The 25,299-nt window shown below is 52.8% G+C and overlaps 1 protein-coding gene across 2 annotated transcripts in view; it reads right to left on the bottom strand.

Moving 5' to 3' along the window:
- Window positions 1–20,459, bottom strand: part of FAM214B (family with sequence similarity 214 member B) — a 33,125-nt gene extending 12,666 nt beyond the window's left edge. Inside the window, exons 1-2 of one of the 2 annotated variants that reach the window (XM_042862408.1) lie at window positions 20,436–20,459; window positions 17,133–17,216 (exon numbers count right to left, since the gene is read on the bottom strand). The gene's annotated coding sequence lies outside the window, so the exon portion shown is untranslated. Of the gene's footprint in view, window positions 1–17,132; window positions 17,217–18,340; window positions 18,356–20,435 lie in introns of those variants that run through there. The other variant, XM_042862409.1, reaches the window with a different exon arrangement.
- Window positions 20,460–25,299: the final 4,840 nt, after the last annotated feature.

The raw sequence follows: 25,299 nt of genomic DNA, 5'->3' as shown, positions 1-25,299 counted from the left end.
AGGATGCTGCCGAGCCGCACCGCAGCTACTCACCCCCGCCAGCCCGCGGTGGCGCCCACTCGCCCGGCGAAGGGAGGATGGAGGGTGGGACGGCCGCGGTCCCCTCCCCGAGGACGCGCGGGGTGGGAAGTGCCGCAGGACGCGAGCCAGGCCCAGGACAACAGCTGGCCACCAGGGGAAAATTCCTCCGGGCCGGCTTCTCCTCCCCGAACGCCGCTGCGCCCTTCCGCCTCGGGGTGACCACCGCGTGCTCCCGAGGGGAACGTGCACCCATTGCCACGCACGCGTTTCACCGTGAGCGCAGCGCCATGGTCTGGGGGACGCTGTGCTGGCTCGGCGGTGGTGGTCACTCCGGAGTGACAAAAGAAGCGTCCGTAGTGGAAGTGTGTCCCTGATCACCCTGCACGGGGACACCAGGGTAGGCTCCCACCCTGTCCCTCCACGGTGGCAGCCCGGCGAGCAGGGACTGCAGCAGCCGTGGGACCGCATAGAGCAGCGGCTCCATCCCTGACCTCGGTGCCAACTGGAACCCATGGGAAAATTTCCACTATTTGTCATAGTCACCCACTCAGTGGATGGCTGCAAAAGCCAAATCAGTGCTGGTGGAGGGACAGGACCACATCTGCTCTAACCCCACAGGTGGGCCACAAGCAGGGCAGCTAAATGCTGTGGCATGCCCAATAGGTCATTGTACAGGCAGGACTGGACCATTGCCATGCTAAGTGATGCACAGGCATTAGGATTAACAGTCTGAGTCTCCGATATGCCACAGGGCAAAACAACACCCTAGGCTTACTCCTGCATCAGAAGCCTTGAAGAACCATATTCCAACGTGTCTAACACAACCCCAAAGGAAAGGCAAATTAGTTACTGTCAGCTCCTGGCTCATCCACTCCATCACACGGGAGCATGGCCTGACCTCACTGCTCTGAGAGCCCTCCAACCACCCTCAATGCCTGAGTCTGCAGGGCAGTTCAACTCTGCACCCCCTGCAGCACATTGCCTATTGCTCCCATCCCAGCCCCATCCTCCAAAACATCAGTGTTTATGGCATCCCGGTGTACATCCCCCATGCCTCCAGCTCTTTGCTGGTGCTCTGTTGCCACAACCGACCCCAAAACTTCCCTTGTTGCCTCCATAATGATCCTCCCTGCACACACACCCCATAGGTCTGGACGGCACCCACTTGGCAGACCTACAGCAGCGTCACCTTTCCCTACCTCCCTGCCAAGTTACTGCAGAACGTCCTGGGGATGTTGCATTACCTGGTGTGAGTCTGAACACCGGCATCAAAGCTACAGATGGAAGAGGAAGCAGGCGGAGTGCCTGTGGTGAGGAAGGCAGCAAAGATTGTGCAGGCAGTGCTGACCCTGTGGGAACCATCCCTTCTCACCACAACCCCTCTTGCAATACACTTCCCTTTACCGTAAGTGCCTCCAAGGGAGGTGCCTGGGGCACTCAGCCCAGCGTCATGAAGCTGCAGCCTGCAGATAAGATGGCAGCAGCTGCAGGGACATTCAGCATCAATTCTTCTCCCCAGGCAAGACATCCACGTGGCATGGGAGGAAGAGATACCACATGGGCCCCCACCCAGCTCACCCTTTTCCAGCTGCGATTTAGGAAGCACCAAGGCTACAAAGGCCAGAGCAGTGCCTGGGCATGAATCCAGGTTGAGCTATGGACATGTTTGGCTGTAAAGAGTTGCATACATCCAGGAGGGCTACTGTGAGGAAGAAATATTTCAACCAATATTCAACGTACTGCATCCTTCAGTGAAAGGCAAAATCTTTTCTTCTAGGGGGAATTGAAGGCAAGAGAGCTGCTGGCATTTAGGAAGAGGTGTCACAGCTATCACCTTAACACTTCTGTTGCTGCCCAACCAAACATATAAGAAAACTCATAGAATCGTGTGATTCAGAAGGGGCCCTTAAAGGTCACCTGGTGCAACTCCCCTGCAGCGAACAGGGACACTACAGCTCCATCAGGTGCTCAGAGCCCCTCCATCCTGTCCTCGGGTGCCTCCAGGGATGGGGCATCCACCACCTCACTGGGCAGCTTCTGCCAGTGCCTCACCACTGACTAAAAAACTTCTTCCTTATATCCAATACAAATCTCTCCTCTTCTCATTTGAAGCCATTTCTCCTCGTCCTGTCACCACAGATACTGATGGTCCATTCCTGTCTTTCTTACAGCCCCCCTGTAGATACAGACAGGCCACTCTCCGGTCTCCCAGTGGAGTGGACGCAGCGCTCCAGGTGCGGTGTCACAGCGCAGAGCAGAGGGGCAGGATCCCCTCCCTCGCCCCGCTGGCCGCGCTGCTTCGGATGCAGCCCAGGATCCGGCCGGCTGCCTGGGCCGCAGGGCACACTGCTGGCTCACGCCCGGCTGCCATCCACCGGCACCCCCAGGTCCTTTCTGGCAGGGCCGTGCTCTGTCCCTACGGCCCCCGGCTCGTACTGGCAGCGGGGGTTGCCACGACCCGGGTGCGACGCCTCGCGCTTGGATGTGTTGAGCCTCAGGAGGTTCCCCTGGGCGCACCGCTCAGCCTGGCCAGGTCTCTCTGGACGGCATCCCGTCCCTCGGCCGTGTCGACCGCACCGCACGGCTGGGTGTCATCCGCAAACTGCTCAGGGTGCGCTCCGTCCCACTGCCGTGTCACTCGTGATGACGCTGAAGGGCAGCAGTCCCAGAGCTGAACCCTGAGGGACAGCACTTGTCACTGATCTCTAACTGCACATGGATCCATTGACAACCACTCTCTGTAAATAATCTTGCAACCAATTCCTCATCCAAGTACACAAGTTCTTTTGAAGCACAGCATGGGGATATGAGGGCATTGGGATGGAAGTGCTGGACGGAGTTGTCAGCATCGAGAACATCAGAGCCCAGACAGTGCTTCAGGTCATGGAGAACCTCCCCTGGAGTTATCTGGCAGGTGTAACCTGCAGGGATGGCACAGCACCACTTGCCAGTGTATCAGTATTCTATGATCAGTATCCTGCATCTTCTCAGGATGACAGCAAACAGCATGTGTTCGAGACAGCTGCACCCACAGCCAATGCTCCTGACCCAGACACGAGCCCTTGTGTCTGTCTCAATATTGTCAATTCAATATTATTTCATAATATTTCACAATATTCAATCAATCAATCAATATTGTCTGTACAATATTATGGATCCCTGTACAAACCCCACTCGCTGCTGCTGCACTCTGGTTTGCTGTGCTGCTCCAGCTCAGAGATCTCAGTGCTCAAGTATAGTATAAGAGATATCTAAGTAACACAATGGGGCCAAAGCAGTGTTGAGCAGCAATGTGTAGAGGAAGCCAGGGGAAGGCAGTGCACAGCACTCACATCAAGATGCAGTCCAGCATCAAGAAGCCCAAGGGAAAGGCTGAGATGAACAACTTGAGAAGGGAGCTGGGGATAAACAGAGGCTCATGGGAACATCCTAGACCTTGAAAACCCACATAAAAGTGTCTGGGGAGCCTGAATGCTGGGGGCATCCTTTGCCAGATGGGGAGGCACATGTCGCTATTGCCGAAGGTCAGCTCTGCTTGGGCTATGTACAACCTCTTTGCTCTTTTTGTTACTCCTGCAGATGGGACTGGGCAAGCGCTAAAAACCCTTTTGGCACTTGCACATGGGACAGAGACTTCTGAAGCATCAGACACCAGGGTCAAAGTTAGGAGACCCAATAAATCACAGAGCGAAGCTGTTTCTGAAGACAAGGCTGATGAGGCTGCCAGCAGCCAGCCTTGCAGAAGGACAGGATCAGGAAAAGAGCAGCCATGAGAATAAAAGGCTGGCAAAGAAACAGAAAATACTGGGAGCAAGTAATTCTTTCCAGACAGTCCTTTAGGCTCATCTCAGCCTCCATCTGCTCCCTATCTGCACAGGATGGTCAGGCAGCTGAAGCCTTTAAAAAGACTCCTGGTGCCTTCCCCTCTGATTGCCACTGCCTCCAGGACTGGGACAGGCACCACAGGAAAGGTAACCCCAGAGTCCTTCCAGCCCTGCTGCTGGGCGCCGGCATCTTCTCCACTCCCCAAGAGCACGAGCACCCTCCTGCAGATCACACTCCACACTCCCAGCAGAAAAGGTGGGGGTAGTTTATTGCCCTATGCTTTACCACTGTGGTGTTGGAGACAGGCTTTTTATGCTTGAGCATGCAGAGAATGGCACAGTCCTCTGGGGAGAAGGGTGCTCCTGCTAAGGAACATGGAGACAAAGCAAAGAACAGGGTGATGCTGCAGCAACTCTGAAGGTCATGAGAAGGACAAAAAAAACATGAGCTGTGATAATTTCAAATGCAATGAGGAAATTTTTTCCTAACATCTAATTGGAACTTCTCTTGATGCATCTTACGCTGTTGCCTCTTATTCTGTTCCAGGATACTTCCCAGGACGGTCTGTTTCCAGCTTCTCTCCAAAGCCACTGGCACCCCCCATCCATTCTCCCAGCTTGAACAGACCTACTGCTCTCAGCTTCTGCTCCTCTGTTGGCTTCCAGCCTCATAATCTCCATGGCCTCACTTTCACTTCCAGGTGTCTCTGAAGGATGCTGCAGCCCACTGATTTCCATCCCTCCCAGCCCTTTGACAGACAGGAAGGACAGGAGGTGCCTGCAGCCAGCCCCAAGCAGCAAGCCCCTACAGACCCTAGGGACATTGAAACAAGAGACTGACCCCAATGCAAAAACCAGTGAGGATGGATGTTTTCAAGTATTTGACCCATAGCTCTGGTTGTCAGAGACACCAAGCACCCACTGCTTGGTGCCTGCTGCAAAATACCTAGCTCATCCCAAGGCAGGAATCCCAGATGCACGGTCTTGAAAGTTTGGCCCTACTCTCCTCCCTCACTCAACCTTATCTTTTGTGTGTGTGTGTGTGTGCGTGTGTGTGCGTGCACGCACAGGGATAATTCCTTTTTCCTCTCCATGCTAAGAGAGCACTAGGGATGGGATGCAAAGTTCTGGGCAGAATCCAGACAGGACTCACTTGGTCTGTGTGGCACATGGTCAAGCCAGACCCTGGCCCATCCCCACCACTCCGCTGCCTGAACCCTGGGTGCTGCCCTCAGCAACAGAGCCCTGAGGATTCCCCAGCTCCCAGGAAGACTCTGCACCAGGCCCTGGGGCTCTCTGAAAGCCCAGTCCTGCCACAGCACCTTCCCTGTGCTTTCTGCTGACTCACTGCCCTCTGACTCACCCTCTCCTCACCCATTTTATCCATGGTGCCTGCAGCCCATCTGTGGGCGGCAGGGCAATACCATAAGCTCAGTGAGGAAGCAGCAGAGCAGCAAGCTGGTGCCAAGTACCCTTCTCCCTCAGCACTTGGCAACAGCAGTGACACCCTGTCAAAGTAGCAGGGCAGCCCAGAGTGGGACTGGTGCCATGAACTGAGATGAGGAGCAAGGCTGGAGATGGCTTTCCTCTAGGCTCTGCGGCTGCCTTCCAAGCAAATCCAGTAGCTTTATCAGCCCTCCAGCAGCTGGACCCATCTCTGGTTGCAGGACTGTGACCCAGTGCTGCCTGGCATGGACATGCCCCTGGATACAGCCCAACACACATTCCCATGCTGCGTACCTTCACAATTCAGGCATGAACCTGTTGAGAGCTGGGGTTTTCTTGTAGCATGGCTACAGCCATTCAGCATCAACCAACACTGCACAGTCCTTGCAGCGTGCACAGGTTTGGTCAGCTCCCCAATCCAAATGGTGGAAGCCATGCACATGATGCATAACTTCATGTACACCTATCCACCTTGAGACCATTTCCCAGACTGGCAATTCCTTCAACAGCAGAAGCTCAAACAAACAGGCTTTGTTCCACATCCTTTCCCCCAACCATCCTTCAGCACCATCTCTTTCCAAGGCCTCCTCCAAGCTGATCTCTCCTCGAGAGGTGACAGAAGGCAGACCACCCATCACTGCTGTTTGCTGTGCTGGAACACCAGGCTCAGTAAGCAGCTCCGCAGAGCACAGCCCATCCATTAGCGTCAAGGAGCATGTGCCTAGGCCGCTCCTCTCGCTGCAGCAGGACAGGCTTTGCTGGTGCTGCAATAATGGCTGAACATCACGTATCCAGAGGGGCCACACAGACCCAGATATGTTGGGGGACCTTCCATCTGGGAATTAGGACCAGGCTAAGCCATCTTCCCTTACCTGGAGGCATTCAAGGCCAGGCTGATGGGGCTGTGAGCAACCTGATCTACCAGGAGGTGACCCTGCCTATAGCTGGGGGTTGGAACTAGGTGATCTTAAAGGTCCCTTCCAACCCAAACCAATTCTATGATCCATTCTTTAATTCTCTGGCCAGGGAAGGACAATACACTGCATTGAGATATCACATATTTAACAAGGACAACGAACATTTTTCTGCCAAAGCGCAGGGGTTTACATCAGATCTCTTGGTTCTCTTAGGTTTTTACATGTATGGCCTCACCATGTACTCACAAAGCCTTTCAGCCTTCTCAGGACAAACAAAATCAAGATGTGAGCCACATAGGGTTATGTAGCTTCTCCTGCACACATCCATCAGGATGCTTCACCCCCATGGTCCTTCAAGGGCAGCAGGGTCACAGATCTGCAGGGTTCATTGCATGCCATCACCGCTATGGTCACAGTGTCACCAACGTGACAGTGCCAGGCAAGTACCTGAACAAAACTGCAGCCATAAGCAGGATAGGCGCAGCTGATTTAAATGCACACACTTAAATCAGCCTCTGAAAAGATGGGCTTCCCAACAAGCCCTGGGCAGCCAGGAGAGCAAGGAGAACTTTGCCTTTGGGCACCTGGGAAGCTGCTCTCACCCTGACACCCTTCCCACACTAAGCAATCTCCTGCAACTGCCTGCACTGCGTCTGCAGCCTATGTGGCTGAAGACCAGCAGAGCAACCCTCCAAGGGGTCACAGGACCTTGCTGCCTTGTAACAGCACACTTCAGGGCACCAAGGTGCGAACCGTCAGCAGGGATATTTATTCACTCGACTTTAAGTCAGCAATATGCTTCTGCCAAACAAAATGCCAAAGGGCAGTGTGAGAATGAGGATTTGGAGCAACTACAGAAGAGTTCAGGCTTTTTGGATGCTGATGCTAAGCAGCTTTGCTGAGCAGCAATAAGTACACAGAGTTGGTGCACACAACTTGTTAGTCTGACATCCATTGAGGTGAACAGATACTATCATTTCCAGGAGCCTCAATATCAGGCTTTTCTCTTCTAGGGTCTCCTCAGAGTAGCTCGGTGTTCCTCACATTTCCCATCGCTGTGCTTGAAAAAATAGAGCAGCTGACTGCTCTGGGGGCTGTAGTGACCCCATGGAGCTGCCAGAGAAGACAGAGCCTGTGACAGAGTCTGTTCCCATCCCACCATCACCCCTCTGCCAGTGCCCAGGGAAATGAAATAGCTGGAGCTGACACCAGCAGTCATGGAGCATTCCCAGGGACCACTTTCTATCTCCTAGACAGAACACAATGAAGCATCAGCCCTTTGTTCAAAAAAATCAAATCCAAGGTCGTATAATCCAGTATAAGGACCAGATGTAGAATTTCTTTAAATTAAAGCTTAGATCAGGGGGCATGCCCATGGTGAGGAATGGAGCTAAATGGCTGAGTGCCTGCTAATCAAACCTGTGAAACGTAAGGACTGAGCTTCCTCTTCTGGTCAGTAACACAAATCTGAGTTTACTAAAATTGGAAAGCCCACCGTGTGGCCTGCAGCTGGCGCTCACCCTTCCTGCAAGCTGCAAACCCCTATTGTCTTTGCAGCCCAGATCAAATCTCCCTCTGCAAGGAGATGCTTCTGTTGACTCAGCACACCCTGCAGCCCTGCACACATCCTGGGTGGGCTGGCTCACACCAGTCAAGCCTCAGGATAGAAATGAGATGTGTCCTCCTTCTACCTCGCTGCAGGAAGAGAAATGGGGGATTCCGCCATCCCTTCCCTGGTTTCTTTTGCTGACCCTTCTGTTGCTGTGCCCCATGGGGTATCCAGAGCAAACAATGCAGCCTCACCACTTCCCCCTGGATTAAAAGCCATTCCCCTTCTAGCAGGTTCTTTTTTCCTTTTTCCAACCAACTTCACACCAGGATTCTTGCAATTTAAGCAGCTCCCTTGTTCCTCCAGGATGAAGAGCCTGCTACTTTTGCCCTGATCAGTTCCACGGTTTCACTCTGACTAGGTGTACCCAAAAACCCCACATGCTGCTCCCTGGCCAGCAAAGCACTTCTCCAGTGCAGGATACTCCACACATTCACTAACAACCTTGAGAGCAGGGACAGGAATGGCACAGCTTGATCACTTTCACACTGTGGAGTGAAATATGGGGAAAATAACAAAGAGGAGCCACTGCAAAATGCATGGAGAGAAGGTGAGAACTGAGCATCTGACTCAGGCCTCATGGCTCCCAGCCTTGCATTCTGTACTCATTTGTTTCAGCACACAGCTGAGCTTTCGTCTGGCTGTAAAGCTTCTCATGCACTCACTCTCACTGAATTCCACCATCTCTTTCTCTCTGCTCCACTCCCAAGAGCGCTGCTGCCTCCCAGTAAAGGGGTTTCACCCACGTTTCTACTTCAACACACTGGGAGAAGTTCAATCCACTCCCTCTATTCTTATCCCAACCTTAAAAGAGCTCTTTGTTCCTGCCACAAACCTTACCCCACCACCATGGTTTAACCCTTGGGGCACTCCCTCAAACTCTAAGTGCTGCACAGAAGCAAGGCCAGTTACAATATCCTTCACAGATTCCACAATAGAAGAGTGCTGACAATCTGCTGGCAGCTTGCAGGATGCAGTGAGGGGAAGAAAAAAAAAAAAAAAAAAAAAAAAAAGCCATCTTCAATCATCCTCATCCTCCATGGAAACTACTGCCAAGCAATGCAAGTGAGAACTCTGCAGAAAAATGTAGATGGGTTCAAAACCCTTTATGGTGCTTACCCTCTGGATTATTACAAAATGTGCTCTAAGCAGTCAGATTCAGACATGCAAGGAGCAGGGGTGAGGAAGGAAGCAGGATGGAGTATCCCCTTGTCCCCCCTGCAGGGTCCTCTCTGTTGCTGCCCCCAGGTACAAAGCACAGGCAGCAAGGGGTGTCACAGAACGACTGCTAAGCACTCCTGACCCCTGTCTGTGCAGATAAGCTTAGACCTGTGCTGGAGTAGTAGCCCACAAATCAGATACTGGAAAAAGGCATGGTCATGGGATTGCCAGTGGGTGTGCAGAGGGGACGGGAGATGTAGACACTTTCCCCTAGCCAAGCAGGATCCCTGCCACAAGAGAAGGCAGAGTGGGACAGGGCAGCTTTGCAGCACCCAAAGTGCCAACTCTGTAACACACAGGGCAGGCTTGCGCTACTGCACCCCAAAACAACACCTCTGCAGACAGGATGGGGCAGGGCCACATTGCAGCACCCCAAAGTGTCATTTCCTACCAGCTGCTGCAACCTCCCCTCCTCCCCTTACTGGTCAGGTTCTGCACCTCCCTGCTTCCTACGTCATGGGGAAATTGAGGCATGGTCCCTGCCCCGGGGAAGGGAGCAGCCAGGCAGCACCCAGTGCCAGCAAGTGGGGTGAGGACAGCGTGAAACCACACCCCTGGGAAGTCCAGGGTGAGAGCCTCTCTGCTACAGGGCAACCATGGCATGTTCCTACAGGGCTGGGCATTGGGATGGGGTGGGAGAAGTAGGGTAGACATCAGCCTGATGACAGTATGCTTGTGCAGGAGGGGGCAATGAAATTGCAGTGACACCCATCAGGTGTCACTGCACCACCGTCAGTGGGTGGAGCAGTTGCTTTCTGCCAAACATACAGTAAGAAGAAAGTCATTTGGCACAACCTGGCATGAGGGGGATCTGCCCTCCTGCCACCTCTGCCCAACACTGTTTCCAGCTCAGTGAGGCCGCTGAGTGGGAAAGCAAAGCTCATGCTGCAGAAGACGTGTAATTATAGTGCACTGCACTGACACAGCTCTCCTGGCATCTTGCCTCGGGCTCCTATCCCCAGGTCACTGCACTTCAATCTCCTGGGCACTCCAGAGAGCAGATCCTACCATCCCTTCCCAGGAAACGTCTTCACATGATATCCGCTGCTGTTGTCACACAAAACATCACATTACTGCCAATACCCTTGCCCCAGCTCAGTTTCCCAGGACACAACATATTAGATTAAATTCATTATCCCCTATCACTTTATAGCACAGTCTTTTCATTTCTCTCTTAACACACATCTGAGACATATCAAGTTTCAGACAGCCTCACTCCAAAGGAAATTTTCCGCTCTTTCCTTACAAGAATTGCAAGTGATGCCTTTTCCTTCTGTTGCTCCTCTCAGAGGTTCACTTATGAACAGAATTTGACTCTTTTTCTCCATGACACTGCTTCCATCACACCGTCCCCAGGCTCTGGAGGGCAGCGTTCTTACCACTGCTGGTACAGCTCCACTGGCAACATTTGGAGCTCTACTGTAAGGAAGCTTTCAAGAGCGAGATGCCTTTCCCTTCCCAAGCAGTGAGCACAGGCATTTCCTGGTAGAACTGCTCCTCCTTGCTCCCTGGCCCTGCTAAATGACAGGCTTCTTGTATCGGAAGCACCACTGAATCCTGTTCAGATACCCAGATACAGAAATTTTGTAGAGATCCAGAATTAGAGGGCCATAATCTGTAATAAATCTGTAATACTGAGCTGCAGGAAGAGCTGCACAGGAGAAAGAGGGAGGGCTACTTTCAATCTGAAGTCTGTTTCCTCCACAAATCCAAGCCATGAAGCAGCCCTGCAGTTGCAGGAAACAGGCACAACAGCCAGAGGAGTGCTGTCAGCTTGATGTCACACTTTTCATTTTCTCTCTAACAAGATTTATCACACAGTCAGAACAAACCACTGCAAATACCTTTAGATTGCAGGCTGCCAGCCTCAGGAAAAGGCTAGCAGACCAACTTGAGACAACAAGCCTGAGAATGTTCTAGTTCCTCAAAATCTGCTAGTATTTAGAAAGCCAACCATATCCTCGGTTGCATGTACAGAAGCATGATCAGCAGGTCAAAGGAGGAGATTCTGCCCCTCTGCTCTGCCCTCATGAGTCCTGACCTGGAGTACTGAAACCAGTTCTGGGTCGCCCAACACAAACAGGTCCAGAGATGGGTTGCAATCAAAGGGCTTAAGTACCATTCCTATGGGGACAGGCTGAGAGAGCTGGAGCTCTTCAACCTGCAGAAGAGGAGGATCTGGGGGGACCTTGTAGTGATCTTTGGGTACTTTAAGGGGCCTATAGGAAAGATGGGGAGGGACTTTTTATAAGGGCAGGTAGCCACAGGACGAGGGGAAATGGCTTTAAACTGGCAGAAGGTATACTTAGACTAGATATTAGAAAGAAATTCTTTACTGTGACGGTGGTGAGACACTGGAACAGGTTGCCCAGAGAAGTTGTGAGTGTACTGTCCCTGGAAGCACTCAAGGCCAGGCTGGATGGTGCTGTGGGCAACCTGGTCTAGTGACGATGTCCCTGCCTATAGCAGGGGGTTGGAACTAAGTAATCTTAAAGTTCCCTTCCAACCCAAACCATTCTATGATTCTATGACTTTTGAGCATTGCTGGCTTCTAGAAGATGAACTGAGAGCAAAGCTCAGGCCTGCCACTGTCTACTGGGCTATCTACTGAGCTGGACTATCTTCTCACAACTTAGGGAATGCAGCTAGAATGCCCACTGTGACAGATTTTCCTCCTGAAACCAAGAACCATTCATGCCCCTGCTGACACTCCTAGCACTCTTTCAGCAGTGGCAGCATTAAGCTTGCTGTCAATATCCAAAAGGACACTGGCCATTTTCTCAGTGACACCGCTCAGCTTCGTGTCCCCATCTGACTACCTGCAGGTGATGGCACATATCGCACACGGAACTTTCCGAACCTCAACAACACAGCTCAGCCAGGAGGAAATCTCTCTTGGCTGCTTCTCCCTAAGTGCTTATTTCAGTGCTTTACATTTAACTCCTCCCCAGACCAGGAACCAAGTGCGTGACCCCATGCCCTGGGGCTTTTCTGGTGCTTTGTGCTGTGCTTAAAAACATACAGCATGAGAAGGAAAGACAGAAAAAGAGGGAGTAGCACTTCCAAGTTGACACAGTTCTAACTCATCAGGTCACAGTGCCCAGAATCTGAAGAACCTTAGACAAGGATCTCGGCATGCAAGGTGCTGAATAAATGGAAAATAACACTCTCTGCCCTAGAAACTGGCAATCCATGCCCCAACATGCATACATTGCAGAGCCCTCCCCATCAGGCTCTGCTATCACTCCGTGGCATTTCATAGCACATCCTGGAGCCTCCGTCTGGTGGAATGATCACAAAAAAACAGGCTGTGAAAAATAGGGACAGAACGAACCGCTGCTTGGCTCAGTGGATTTTGACCACTCTCTGCCAATCATTCCTGCCCCTAAAATACTGTGATGCCAACTCTCACACTAAGCGCTGAAGGTCACATACATTAAGAGCAATGCTCAGGCTGTGGATCTGAAATTGCCCTTAGCATCAGGTGGGAAGGAAGCTTTAGCTGCCAGCACAGAGTGAACTGTTCCCTTTTCTGAAGGAAGGGAGCCTTCTTGGGAGCCCAAGGGAGGAAGCATGCAGATATTTGCAGCAGGCCACTTTCGGATTCCAGCTTCGCTTGTTGGCTTTCCCTTGGGAACACCATGGTCTGAAGCCCAAGGCATATTTTACGAAGTCCAGCCTGTCTAGGAGTTTAAAGATGGCTGGAACTGTAGCACTGTACAAGGCAGGAAAGCCCATACAAGTTGTAAAATCATCCAAAACCCGACACAGACGTTATGGTGCACTGCACACAGTGACACAGATTTCAGTGGAATTTCTGAGGCTTTGCACCCTCGTTCAGAGCTGAAAGCTCAGGCAAGGACTATGATATCTGAGAACACAGGGCTGTTTGGGTGGCTCACGGACAGCCATCCTCCCCATCCAGCTGTGCAAATCCTGGCCACAGCGCGCACAGCAGCACACACAACCTCATAACAACCCCTACGTCTGACTAGCAACAGCTCAGAGCATCCTCTGGAGATAGGGCATGCCTCTTGCTGGACTGGGGACCGAGCACTGTGTTACAGTGCCAGCCTGACCTTTGGGAGGTGTAACGAGAGAAGCTTAAGCTCGCACCATGATCCATGTCAGGATGGGCAAGCTGTGCCTGCTGCCAGAGTCCCGTCCCCATGGCCCACACCCAAGGCTTCAGGCACGTGACAGAGGACAGCTCACACAGCGAGTGGTGATGGTGTTTCATGCTTCCTTCAGTACCACCAATCGGTGTCTGGCAAGCAGCCTGTCCAAAAGCAGCTTCAGAAGTGCTCAGTGCTCCCCTTACCTGCCCAGGGGCCTCACACCGTATCACAGGGCTCATCAGAGAGCTTGCTCCCCACTGGAGTGCAGCTACCCCGCAGCAAGGCAAACCGGCTGCGCAAGATGGACGGCGCACAGCAGGCCAGGCTCCCTCGGAAGATGCAGGTACAGCTGGGCCCATCGATTAACTGAGGATGAGCAAAGGCAGCAGGATGACGCTGCCCTCTGTGACTCAGTGGGAAGCTCAGGTGACTCGTTTCCTGCTGGCCGGGCCTGCTCTGCAACTCCAGGCTGGAGCTGGAACAACCACTGAAGGGAGAAGGAGAGGACAAAGCACGCTGGTCCCCTCCCAAGGCCCGCTGTAGCAGGTGCTACAAGGCAGCTGTAGGTGCCTCAGAGGACTGGGGGTGCTGAGGCCTGCATCAGGATGCACGGCCACAGCATGGGCTGCTGAAAGCATGGGTTGCCATGGCAATCCCCCCAGCACAGCTCACTACCTCCCTCCTTTGTCTCTGCTCCTCTAAGCCTTGCTGTGCGCTTCCACCATCCCACACGTGAGACCTCAGTATGGCATCTGACAAACCTCCAGAAGCGACGCGTCTCCCCAGGGAAGGAAAGGGGGGCAGAGGTAGAAGGCCACCCCCGTAAGCTATTGTCCCACTACCCATGGGACGCCCGCACTGGGCCCATGTATGTCATCCCAGCTGGGTGACACGTGTCATTGCACTGCAGGCTTCCTCCCTGTGGGACATGGAGCCCTTGTCTCTGACACAGAATGGCTAACCGCACCTCAAAAAGCCACACACAGCTCTGCCTACCTTGTGGCAGCACAAGGCTGTATGGAAAGAAAGGACCCGGGCTCTTTTTGCAGAAGCCTAGTAGACACATGAGAATGGCAAATCCATGCTTTCCAGTCCCAGCACACTTCCACTGAAGGAGGCAGTTCTGTGCTGCTACACTTAACCTTGCTGTGGCTTAGACTGGACACAAGATCCTGATTTGCTTTCTGTCCTAAAAAACTGTTGTCTGCTGTTGCTTTGTGGTATTATATGGTTATTCAGCCTAGCATGTGAGCACAGCTCCTTGCTCCTTCTCCTCTGACGGCTGGGAGATACAAGAAAAGACAAAGGACCCTTCTAAGCTACACGGAGGTGTGATACCTGCCAATATGCTTAGGTGAATTAATTTAATGACTTAGCAGAATGGATAAAACAGCACCCTCAAAAGCTCTGCTTTTCTCCTCTCTGCTGCTCCTTCTCTGCTCATCCCCAGGGTGAACAGGGCCCACCATAGCTGATTACATCACTTGAGGGTTAGGGCAGAAGCCTTGGTTCTTATACAGGATGAGTCATGGAGCTCAAAACATGCAACTTCCTTCTGAAACCATCAGATGCGTCTCACACAGGCTAAAAATAAAGATGGGCCAGAACTGCAGATGCATCCTTGCACAGCACTCAGGTAACAACAAATTGTCTGAGCAATAGGAACCACAAAGTCCAGAGATGCTCCAAATTCTTGTGCATATACACAATGGAGAGGGCAGGAGGCCTCACCTTACACCAAGCCGGGCTGAAGGAAGTCAACAGCAGATGCTGTGCAGCCAGCTGGCCACACAGAGAAGGACAGAGCCCTGCTCTCATTGGCTTGGGTCAACATCCACACCCAAAGGTACTAAAGATTTCAATTGATGCTGGATGCATCTACCCAAGGCAGTAGAAACAGACTACCACAGACAAGAGGGAAGCTAAATTTTTGGCAGGTGAATGCTGGAAAGATGGTGGATGGCAGCGAGACAATGCAAAGGTCCTAAGGATGCTTGGTACGAGGACCAAAGTAAATACAGGCCGCAGCTATATCTGATGTGGAAAGAAAAGAATTTGATTAAGAACTTCAGGTAAGTGATGAATTCAAAGTTCTTCTGAAACCTCAAGGCATTATGCATCTGCAAAACCTTTACAGTCTAGGACACAGGACTCTCGTGTAGCAGGACTTTACACAAACAGGGGCCGAGAGGGACATCTGCAATGTCTGGAGGCTAAAATTAGCCCCAGCAGATGATCTTCTCTCGAGAGCAGTGAGAACTGAACAAGGATCCAGCTGTCCCAATGCTCCCAATATTCAGATCTCTGAATACCCAACCTACTTACAGTAGAGATGGTAGGGTAGAGAGGATTCCTTGCATAACTCCAGTGCAAATACTTGGGTCCCATCCCAAGGGTGAGGAGCATTTCCTTGAGTTTCCAGTTACAAGAGAACCATGGAGCAATGAGAGCCTGAATGTCTAAGAGCACGCTGAGGGAGCAACGCCAGGCCAGCCACCTTCTGCTGAACATATAACCTCTGGTTTACTATGTTTTTGAGTTTTCCAGCAGGGCATCATATCCCATTCCTGATGGAAACACTGCAAATCTAATCAAAGGTTGTCAAGCTATACTAGGTTACTGCCAGCTGCACTGAACTGAACTAGTTTCAGGGGATGCTCAGGTTGGATATTAAGAGACGTATATTCTCAGAAAGAGTGGTAACACATTGACATAGGCTGCCAAGGAAAGTGGTGGAGTCACCATTCAGGAGGTTTCCAAGAAACATGGACACGTGGTACTGAGGGACATGGGTTAGTGGGCATGGTGGGGATGGACTGGCAGCTGGACTAGATGACTTTGGTGGTCTTTTCCAAATTTAATGGTTCTATGACTCTAAGAAGATTAAACCAGCCCAGATATAACCTCCAGGATATAACTTGGTTTAGGTGATAGCCAAACCAGAAAAAAAGAGGCTCATGCCATGACCAGGTAGTGAGAGAAGCTGTTGTCTTACATACTAATAAGAGGTTTATCATTTGGGGAGGCATAAAGCTCTCTCTCTAGTTATCAGAGAAGGGAAAAAAGTAGATTCAATATGGAGATCCCCATATTAAAACATCCCTGGTCACAAAGCAGGCAAGCACTGAGAGAGTTTTGTGCCTGGATCTTCAGGAAGCTCCAGCAAAACACACCTATTCATTGGTTGCAGCCATATAATACATCTCCATCACTAGGAAAGATGTAGGATTACAGCAAGGAGCAAGCACTAGTGACCACCATAACTCAGCTAGATAAAAGGGCTGCTCTGCGGCTGCCAGTCTGTGTGACAGGTAATCTGCAATGCTCATGCAGAGCTGGCATGAATGAAGGACTCATTCCTCCCCTGCTGTTAAGTTCCAGGTGAATCTACCCCTGCCTTACTGCTTGTGAGTCCCACTTCAGCATCTGGCTGAAGGGAATGGGAAAGAAAAGATGGCCTGAAGCCCAGTCTCCACTTGTCTTGGCCAGGCCCCAACTTCCCTTGGCAGGCACTTAGAGGAAGAGCTGTACAGCCCAGGCAGTCACATGTGCTAAGCAGTGGCTTCCCTACGAAATCTCTTTTGGCCAAATTGCACCTGAGCTCTGGGCAGAGAGGCTGTGTACTGCAGTTCTCCCAAGGCACAACTTTTTGAGGTGAAGGACAGCAAGCAGCAGAGAGTAGCAGTTGGGAAATCCTCCTGCTCAATGCTGCTGGCAGAGAGAAGTACAAGTTCAGTGAGCAGCACAGACAGCAAGTTCCCAAGGGCTTAAAATACATTGCCCTCGAGCTTGCAATGTTGCGCAGGGGTCAACAGTCTTAGCAGCACAGGTGACAGGCACCCTGGCTCTCCCAGTCTAGTGACACCTGTTGCATAGAGGGATGGAGGAGAGGCAGGAGGGAGGCACTGTGGTCCTAGGTCTCCTCAAAGAATCCTGAAGGAGGAAAAAAAACAATACCAATTGAACAGGTGCTAACCTGAGTGTAGGGCTGAAGCAGAACAGAACAGCAGCTCTCAGCAGCGTGGTTTTGGGGATGCTTGCTCTGGCTGTGTTGGGTCACCTGGAGAGACAAAGGTAACGTGCAGAGATACGTGTTAGACTCAGCAGAGAAACAATTTGCCTGTACAAGACAACTTTACCAACACTGTCTGGTAAGCAACCACTCACATTCTAAACCAAGAAGTTTGACAGCACGGCACAGAGCTGAGAAACCCTGAGCAACCCAGTACTGTGATGATTCTGTATGCTCTTTCACCCTTCCTACGGCTGCCCCTACAACCAGGCCCCTGCCATTGTCACCCTAATCACCCACGTGAGTCCAGCTTGGTTCCCTCAGAGAGCATGAGCTGGCTTCCAGAGGCCACTGCTGCTGTCATGCCCTTATCCCAAGTGCAGTGGGAAGCCTTGGCTTTACTCCTTTCTACCTCCACAGTTGTACTTTGCTCCACCTCTGTGGGTGCGCTGGCATTTTGTTAGCTGTTAGCTTTGTGAGGCTCTCTGTACTCTGCCCACCAGATCTCACAGCAGAGCTGAGGCAGAAAAGGACCAAACACTGCTGCTGGGGAAGTTGGGGCCCTTGGCAACTCAAACTCACGCAATCAAATGCTGCAGCGTTTCCCAGGCTACAGCAAAGGGGGAAAGCAACAACCACTTAACAGAAGCCTTCATGAGGCCAGCCAGAACTGCCACAAAGACGCTGTTTAAGTTTAAGGCTCCTCCCCATGCAAGTATAGGCTACAGAGACAATGCTGTGCAAGAGTGAGAGCTAGGTCCTTGAAAACCTAGCTTGATGGGACCAGCCTACTCCAAATGAAATCTGGAGTTCCCTGAGCCACAAGGACGATCAGCAGAAGCGGGCAAAGAGCAGCCCTTCTCTTCAGCCCTGGGTACCACTCTGTACCTCCAACCTCAACAACTGCTGCCAAGTGGCTGCACTGGCAATGCCCTGCCAGCAATGGGGTGGGGGAGTCAGCTCTCAGACACAGAGAGGCACCCCCACATTGGATTCCTGGAGCACCAATCTGTTAAATGACCACAAAGCCACCCAGAAAAATTCTGCTTGATGGTACCCATGCCTATACTATTAGCATGTCAATCTGCACCAGCACCCGAGGAGAGGTGCTGCCAGGACACTGCACTGCTCAGTGAGGTTTGTGAGGGACAAAGATTTTCAAGGAAACTTACGAGTCAAAGAAAACTGCAAACCGCAAAGTTTGTGAAACCAGGTTTTCTGGGGCCTATAGCCATTTGACTTGCTTGCTCAAAACAGAGAAATGGAAAAACAAAGGAGAAGAGCTGGTTAGAAAAGATGGCTCTGGGGAGCAGAGGGGCCAGATGCTGCAAACATGATGGATGGGAAATGTGCAGCTGCATTACAAGGACCCACACCACTGGAAGGGTTGCTGGGTGCAACGCCAGTTGGACAGCAATCAGAATACTCCACAGAAGACTTCCACTGCCAAATCACCCACAACGACACCTGCTGTGAGCCATCTGTTAACATACAAATGGGTCCCTTTGGGATTTCACCCGCATTGCCCTTCACACCTGTCCAGTTTCAGATTCAACTCGTTAAGGCCTCCAGCCATAGAAGGCTTCAATAACTTAATCACAGTTACAATGACAGCCTTCATGAGAATGCTAAACCAATACAGCTTAACCTTTTCCTTTCTCATCTTTTGTCACACATGTAAGTTGACACATCTTCTCCTTCTGTATCCAGAGAGTACTCTGAGCCCCCAGATGTTGTGGAAATCCACACTGCATGACAATACTACCAAACTAGCATGAGGAGAAATCAAGCAGCCCAGAACAACAAAGGCAGGCACAGGACTGGGGATGTGTTGGGAGACTTAGAATCACAGAATAGTTTGGTTTAGAAGGGGCCCCAAGGCCAACCCCCTGCTGTGGGCTGGTTGCCCACACCAGATCAGGCTGCCCATAGTCTCATCCAACCTGGTCTTGAATGCCTCCAGGGATAAGGCACCCACAGGTTCTCTGAACAGCCTGTGTCACTGTCAGCCTTGGGACACTGACTTTCAGGAGTCAAATCAGCAACTACCCCCTCATACTGCCCATAGACTCAGGAACAGTCATTAAGCCTGAAAAGAACAGGTCAGGTGTCCATGCCCTCTGCTAGCAGCATAGCAAGGCTGAGGCTGAAGGCCAGTACCAGACAGAGAGGATGAGGACAGCAAAACTTATGAGCTGCCCTCTCTTTCTAGGCCAGCTGAACCTGGGTAGAGAACTCCCTCCCCTCTCCCCGTACTCAGGAATGGAGAAGACCTGGAAGCGCCAGGAGAATGCAGAATGGAAAGCTCAGCACATACTGCAGGGAGCACGCACAGCTAGGGTATCGAGATCAGCACTGATGAGGCTACCAGGGCAAAGAAGCAATCCCACGGGTAAGATTAAAGCCATCCTGAGGAAGGACAGAGTGCAGGGAGCTCCCTGGCCCAGCCTGCTGACAAGGTGAGCTGTGCCAGAAAGTGCCCCCAAGACCCGGCACGGGGAAAAGACAGCAGCTTCCCCTCCTGCAGGAAGCGTCTCCATCGTATAGGCTCAGAGCGGGCAGCGAAGAGCCGCGAGCCTCGGCCGGGAGCCAGAGGACACTGAAGCCGCGATGCCACCGCAGCGTGACCCCAAGCCAGGCTCCTGCCCGCCCACCCCCCGACCCGCTCGGAGCCGCTGGACGGCGCTGCGGTGGCGGGGAACTGCGTGCCGTGCCGGGAGGCGCAGCCCTGTCGGGCCTTGCCCGGAGAAGGCAGTCACCAGCGCTGTCAGACAGCCGGCAGCGAGTCTGAGGGGCGGCCCGAGCCCCGCGGGTCCTAACGCCCTTCCAAAGGGCTGAGCCGCGAGCAGCCGGACAAACGTGGGGACATTTCCTCCCGTTCCACCTGCAGCGCTCGGTAACCTTGGGGCCTCACCGGGCTGCCGAGGTCTCCGTCCCCACGCGCCCTCCCGGGCACCAGAGGGCAGCAGGGCTCCCCGGCGGCCGCTCGCATCCGCCCCACGCCGAGGGACGCGTTTTACCGGAGCGAGCCGCGTCCACCCTACCGGGCCCCGCAGCGCCGGTGCCACGGACCCCCGCAGGCACGGCCGCAAGGTGGGTGGTTACCGAGGGCCGTTCCACTGCAGCCACCACCGAACCTTCTGGAACCGACGGGGCGCATTAACCCATTCGGCATCGGGCATCGCTCCCCACCCCCAGTGCTCGGCTCGGCTCGGCTCGGCCCGGCTCCGCCGCGCACCGCGCGCCGCACCGCCCCGTCGGACCCACCAGCGCCCCCTCCGCCGCCGCTGCCGCCGCCGCCGCCGCCGCGGCCCTGACTGCTGCGAGGCTCCGGCCGCTCCTTCCGGGTGTCCGCGGGGACGCGCCCCTCGGCCCGCCTCCCCTCGCTGATTGGTGGCCGGGGCGGGGCTCGGCGCGGGGGTAGCGGACCGGTGGGGTCCGGCGACCAATGAGAGAATGGAGAGAAGCTGACGCTCAGCTCTGGAGCCCCGCCCTCTTCCCGCCCCCTCCACGTGCGGGTGTGTGATGACAGCGGGGAAGGGGCGGGCTCACGCCACACGGCTCCTCATTGGCCGCCGACGGAAGGGGCGGAGCTTGACTCAGCTCCCGTGAGGGGCTGCCATCGCCGTGACCCTTCACCCCGGCCGCTGCCCCGACAGCACGGTGTGCTCAGGGCCAGTCACCCAGTCACAGTGTGTTCCAGCCCCGCAAACCTCCGGCCCATCAGATCTCCTGCTTCACAGACCCCCAGCCCCACAGACACAGTGTGTCCCAGCGCCGTGAACGCTGCCCTTTCAGTCCCACACGCTCGGTCTGCAGCCCCACAGACACGATGCGTCCCAGCCCCACCATGGCAACTGAATCAGCATGGCAGCTGAATACACCCAGTACTCTTCCCACAAACTCCCGGCCTTACAGACCTCACCTCCACAGACACAGTGCATCCTACTCCATCAACACAGCCCAGTCCCGTACTCTCAGCCTCCAGCCTCACAGCCCGCAGCCCCACAGCCCCCAGACTCCCAAGGACACTGCTTATCCCGCCCCAAAGACATGGCCCTCACAGCCCCACCAACATGACATCTCCTAGTCACAACCCCATGGGTGTTCCTCTCCCTATGGGCAGGCCCACCAGGCCTAACCGCACAGCCACAATACTGCCCTAAACGCAGCAGACTCAGGGCCATTTAGGGTGTTTTACACAGTGAGTACCCACCACGGCAGTGTGTTCGCAGGAGCACATCTCCTTACTGCACACAGGTGCTGTTTACAGGGAAGAAGGGCCTGGTAGATTGGGAGTGGCCTTCCATCCTCAGCCCTGTGCTCACAGCTGGAAGCAGCTGAAAGAAGCTCGGTGTTAACAAATGGTTAATGAGGCATTATCAGCCTGGAGAACCCGACTGATGTGTTGGTTTGGCCCCTCAGCAGCTGAGAGATGTGGGCTCCTTTGTCCTCTGCAGGAATAATGCATCTCTGTGTGCTACGTGGGCAGTGGAGGATTAGTTGTATCCCACGTTATTTACCTCCCATTTAGGAATGCTTAGCGTTTGCGAGAGATGTCCCTGTCAAGTACAGTCTCTTGGCAACCTCCCCTGGTTTGTAGAACACAACTCCACATCCAAAAGCAGGACAAAAGAGCAGAACACGAGAACTCATGCTTGCAGGCTTGGAGGGCGCCTTTGTATTTACATTGGACACATTCATTTTCATCCTATTTCCCTGCTCACAAACTGCATCACAGCTGTTTGTCAGTGTATGGACACAGGACTTCGGAGAAGGGCTCAGAGGAGATGTGGAAGTTGGAAGAGCCACTCCATGCACAAGAAGCGTTTTCCACCCACGGCATGGCATCATCCCTGGCCACCTCTCTACTTCCAGCAGGGTGTTTCCCCAGGAAGATGAGGTGTTCCAGGCTGTCCTGCATGGAGCCCTACTGCCTTCAGGGTTTCCCTCTAAAGCTGTGATGGCAAGGCGCCGGTGTGGTGAGTTCATGGCTGGGTGAGCACCTGCCAAGCTGCCCTGACGGCTGTACCGCAGGGCTGGGCTGGGCTGGGCTGCTCTGGCTTGGCCGGTTTGCCAGGCAGCTGGGCTGACACCGGCAGGACTGCTGTGGTTGTAGTTGTCATCGTGGAAAGGTGACCTCCTCACACACACACTTGTTTTGTCAGTGTAGGTGGGTAGAGCAGCCAAACTGAAAATGCTCAATGGGATACAGAGTCCAGCACTATCATAAAGGTGTTTCTGATGAGCTACGGTGGTAGGGTCAGGCTGGGCTGGTCCAGAACCCCACAGGAACCCCAAATCTACAATACCGTGCCCCTTCTATCAACCAGCTTTCAACACCTTGCAGAGGAGGGCAGCACCACATCCATTATAGGGCCGTGCAGGGAACACAGGCATGGGTAGGCAAACTGACCTTCCAGGCTATCAGACTGAAGGCAGGTCCTTACCTAGCACTTCAGCCACCACACCTCGCTACCTGTCTGTAGCTAACACAAAAAAGTGGATTGTAGCCATGGGTAATGCTCAAGAGGTTCATCCTGAAGCTCTTCTCTGAGGGCATTTTGGCAGATGGGCGCGCACTGCAGTTTGGTATGTTCAGGGTACACAGTAGAAAAGCCCAAACATGTACTCAGAGGGACATCTCCATCCCTGAGGGTTTGCAGTGCTTGGAAGCCACAGCAGATCTGATGTGCTATGCCTGTCCTGGATCATGTCAGTACGGGTGGCAAGATGTGGTGTCACCACTATAAGCCAGAGTCAAATTGGCAGTGCATAAAGTGGTGACACATGAATTCCACATCAAAGATAAAGTTCAAGACACAGCTCTCTATGGGTAATGATGAGCTCTGTCTTTTGAGAAATTGAAAGGAGAAATCCTTTTGAATTTCCTGAAGCCTGGGCAAACCATTGACTCTGACCACTATATTGTCACAACGACTAAGCTGAAGGCTCAAACTTCCACCATCAGGTCAGAGAGGAAGCCTTTGTCTTGCAACATCATAATGCCAGGCTCTGTACCAGTATGAAGACTGTGGAGCACACTGCAATCTTGGCTGGACTGTCCTACACACCCACTGTGTAGTCCAGAGCCTTCTGTCTTCATGCTGTTCAGGCTGATGGAAAATGAACTGTGCGAGCAACATTTTCCTAGCACATTTATCTCCTTTTTGGCAAAAGAAAGAAAGATCTTACTCCATCCTTGAATACCACTGAACCTAAAGCTGCAGAAGAGCATCATCTCAGGTCCAGCCTGGAGCTGGGAAACTGGGGCTGTGAACAGAGACAGTGCAGGGATTAGCAGGGTAGGGTGCAGCTGCTGCAGGACTCCCCTGGAACAGCGCTGGATGCACAAATCTGTCCCTCTCTTGATGTCCCACACCTCAGCTTCTCTCATAGTTTTATCCCTGCAGAAACATTTCCTTCCTACCTGCAAAAAAAAAAGAGTTGATAAGCTCCATTTACCAGCCCAGATAGCATCTGTTGCAAACAGCTGGCTGGTGTGAGCTGTGCTGGGGCTGTTGCATGCCAAGGCTGCCTGGAGCAGTGCTGTGACGTCCCGGCTGTGCTGTGCATGCAAGCCAAGATAGCACATAGTAAACATCCCCTTAAAGTCATCCTGGAACAGGGAATGTAGGCTGCAGTCAGTCCGTAATGCTTTGTGTCGCTTCTTCATGGCACTCTCTGACCCTGCTGCACTGTGGGTTCCTTCACGGTTGCACATGGAAATCTGCTACACATGGCAGCACAAAGGCTGCAGGGGGGCAGCCTGCTCCAACATGGACCTCTCTCAACATGGCTGCAGGAAGGTTCTGCTCCGCGCCTGGAGCGCTTCCTGCTCCCCTTCTGCACTGACCCTGCTAATCTAACATGGAGCAGCTGCTGGGCTCTGCTCACAGATGCCGTCCCTGCAAGCTCCAAAACCTTGACCAGTAAACCACGTACCTCCCAGGAACTCCTGGTGCCACGCTGGGAAGCAGATGCCACCGGCTGGCACCAGATGGCAGTCCAGCCCAGCTTATTTCGATGGGAAACCAGGAGGGAAGCTCGGAGCCCTTGGGAGGAAAGAGGAACCGAAGGAAATAACAGAGCTTTAGGGTGCTGTGAGCTCTTCCCTGCCCTCCAGGGGAGCAGGGACATTCGGGGGCTGCAACCAACCTGCTGTGGTGGTCCTGGGATTCACGGTTACAAGTGTTCACGAGTGTCCAACCCTGCCTAGCTGTGCTCTCCAGCAAAGATATGGAGATAAGTGTTTTTACAAGGTCCCTAACGATGCTGGGGTCCAGCATCTCCAGTTCTTTGTTCTCACCTCTCAGGGATCACTGTATGGGAATGCGGTGGCCTTTCCGGTGCAGGAATGCAGTGTCTGATGCACAGACTCAGATGCAAATGACCCAAATCGTTTATTACAAGTTCTCACATCAGTTATATACCTTCACAAGTTTTCTTTGTCTAGCTTTCCCATCCACCCCTGCAACTTTCCCATCCACCCTTACATGCCAACAGAGCATTCTACAAAACACTTCAACCGTTCACACAGGCGCTTATCCAGTCAGAGCCGTGAGACGTTCTTTCTTCTTCTAGAGGTGTTCTTGGTTCTCATGCTGTTTATCTTGCTCCACAGCTTCTGCTCTGAACAGTTTTTCCTGTATTCCCACACAGGAAGGAGGTGACTGTGTCTGCGACTTCCTGCAGGTGTGTTCATTGATATGGCCATGAGCAGGAATGGCAGGCTCCCTTTTCTATCCATCATCCACCCACCCACCCATCCATCTGTCCATCCATCCGTCCACCCACCCGCCAACCTGGCCACTCACCTTCTGCAGATACTTTTCTGTGAGAATCATAACCATAAGAGCTGTAGAAACCCTCCCATGGGATAATTCAGTTGCATTTCCTTAGTGGTATCTTGCTCATCCAAGGATTTTTCCGTGTCTAAAGCACCTGCGTGTGGCCACAGTGCTGGACTGATGCCATACTGATGCACTCCCTTTCCTTTCTTCAGGTGGCTCTTCTCTAATGGGGACACATGGAATGCTGCTGATCCATTAGTCCTAGTCAGGAGCCTGCACCAGCCCCTTTTATGTATATATATATATATTATACTCTATAAATTCCCTTGGCATTTATA

The sequence above is a fragment of the Lagopus leucura genome, unplaced genomic scaffold (assembly GCF_019238085.1).
Source record: "Lagopus leucura isolate 7727_CA_CO unplaced genomic scaffold, USGS_WTPT01 Super-Scaffold_650, whole genome shotgun sequence".
Taxonomy (NCBI): domain Eukaryota; kingdom Metazoa; phylum Chordata; class Aves; order Galliformes; family Phasianidae; genus Lagopus; species Lagopus leucura.
Note: the sequence above shows the minus strand (reverse complement) of the source record. Positions and strands in the feature narration are given on the sequence as shown.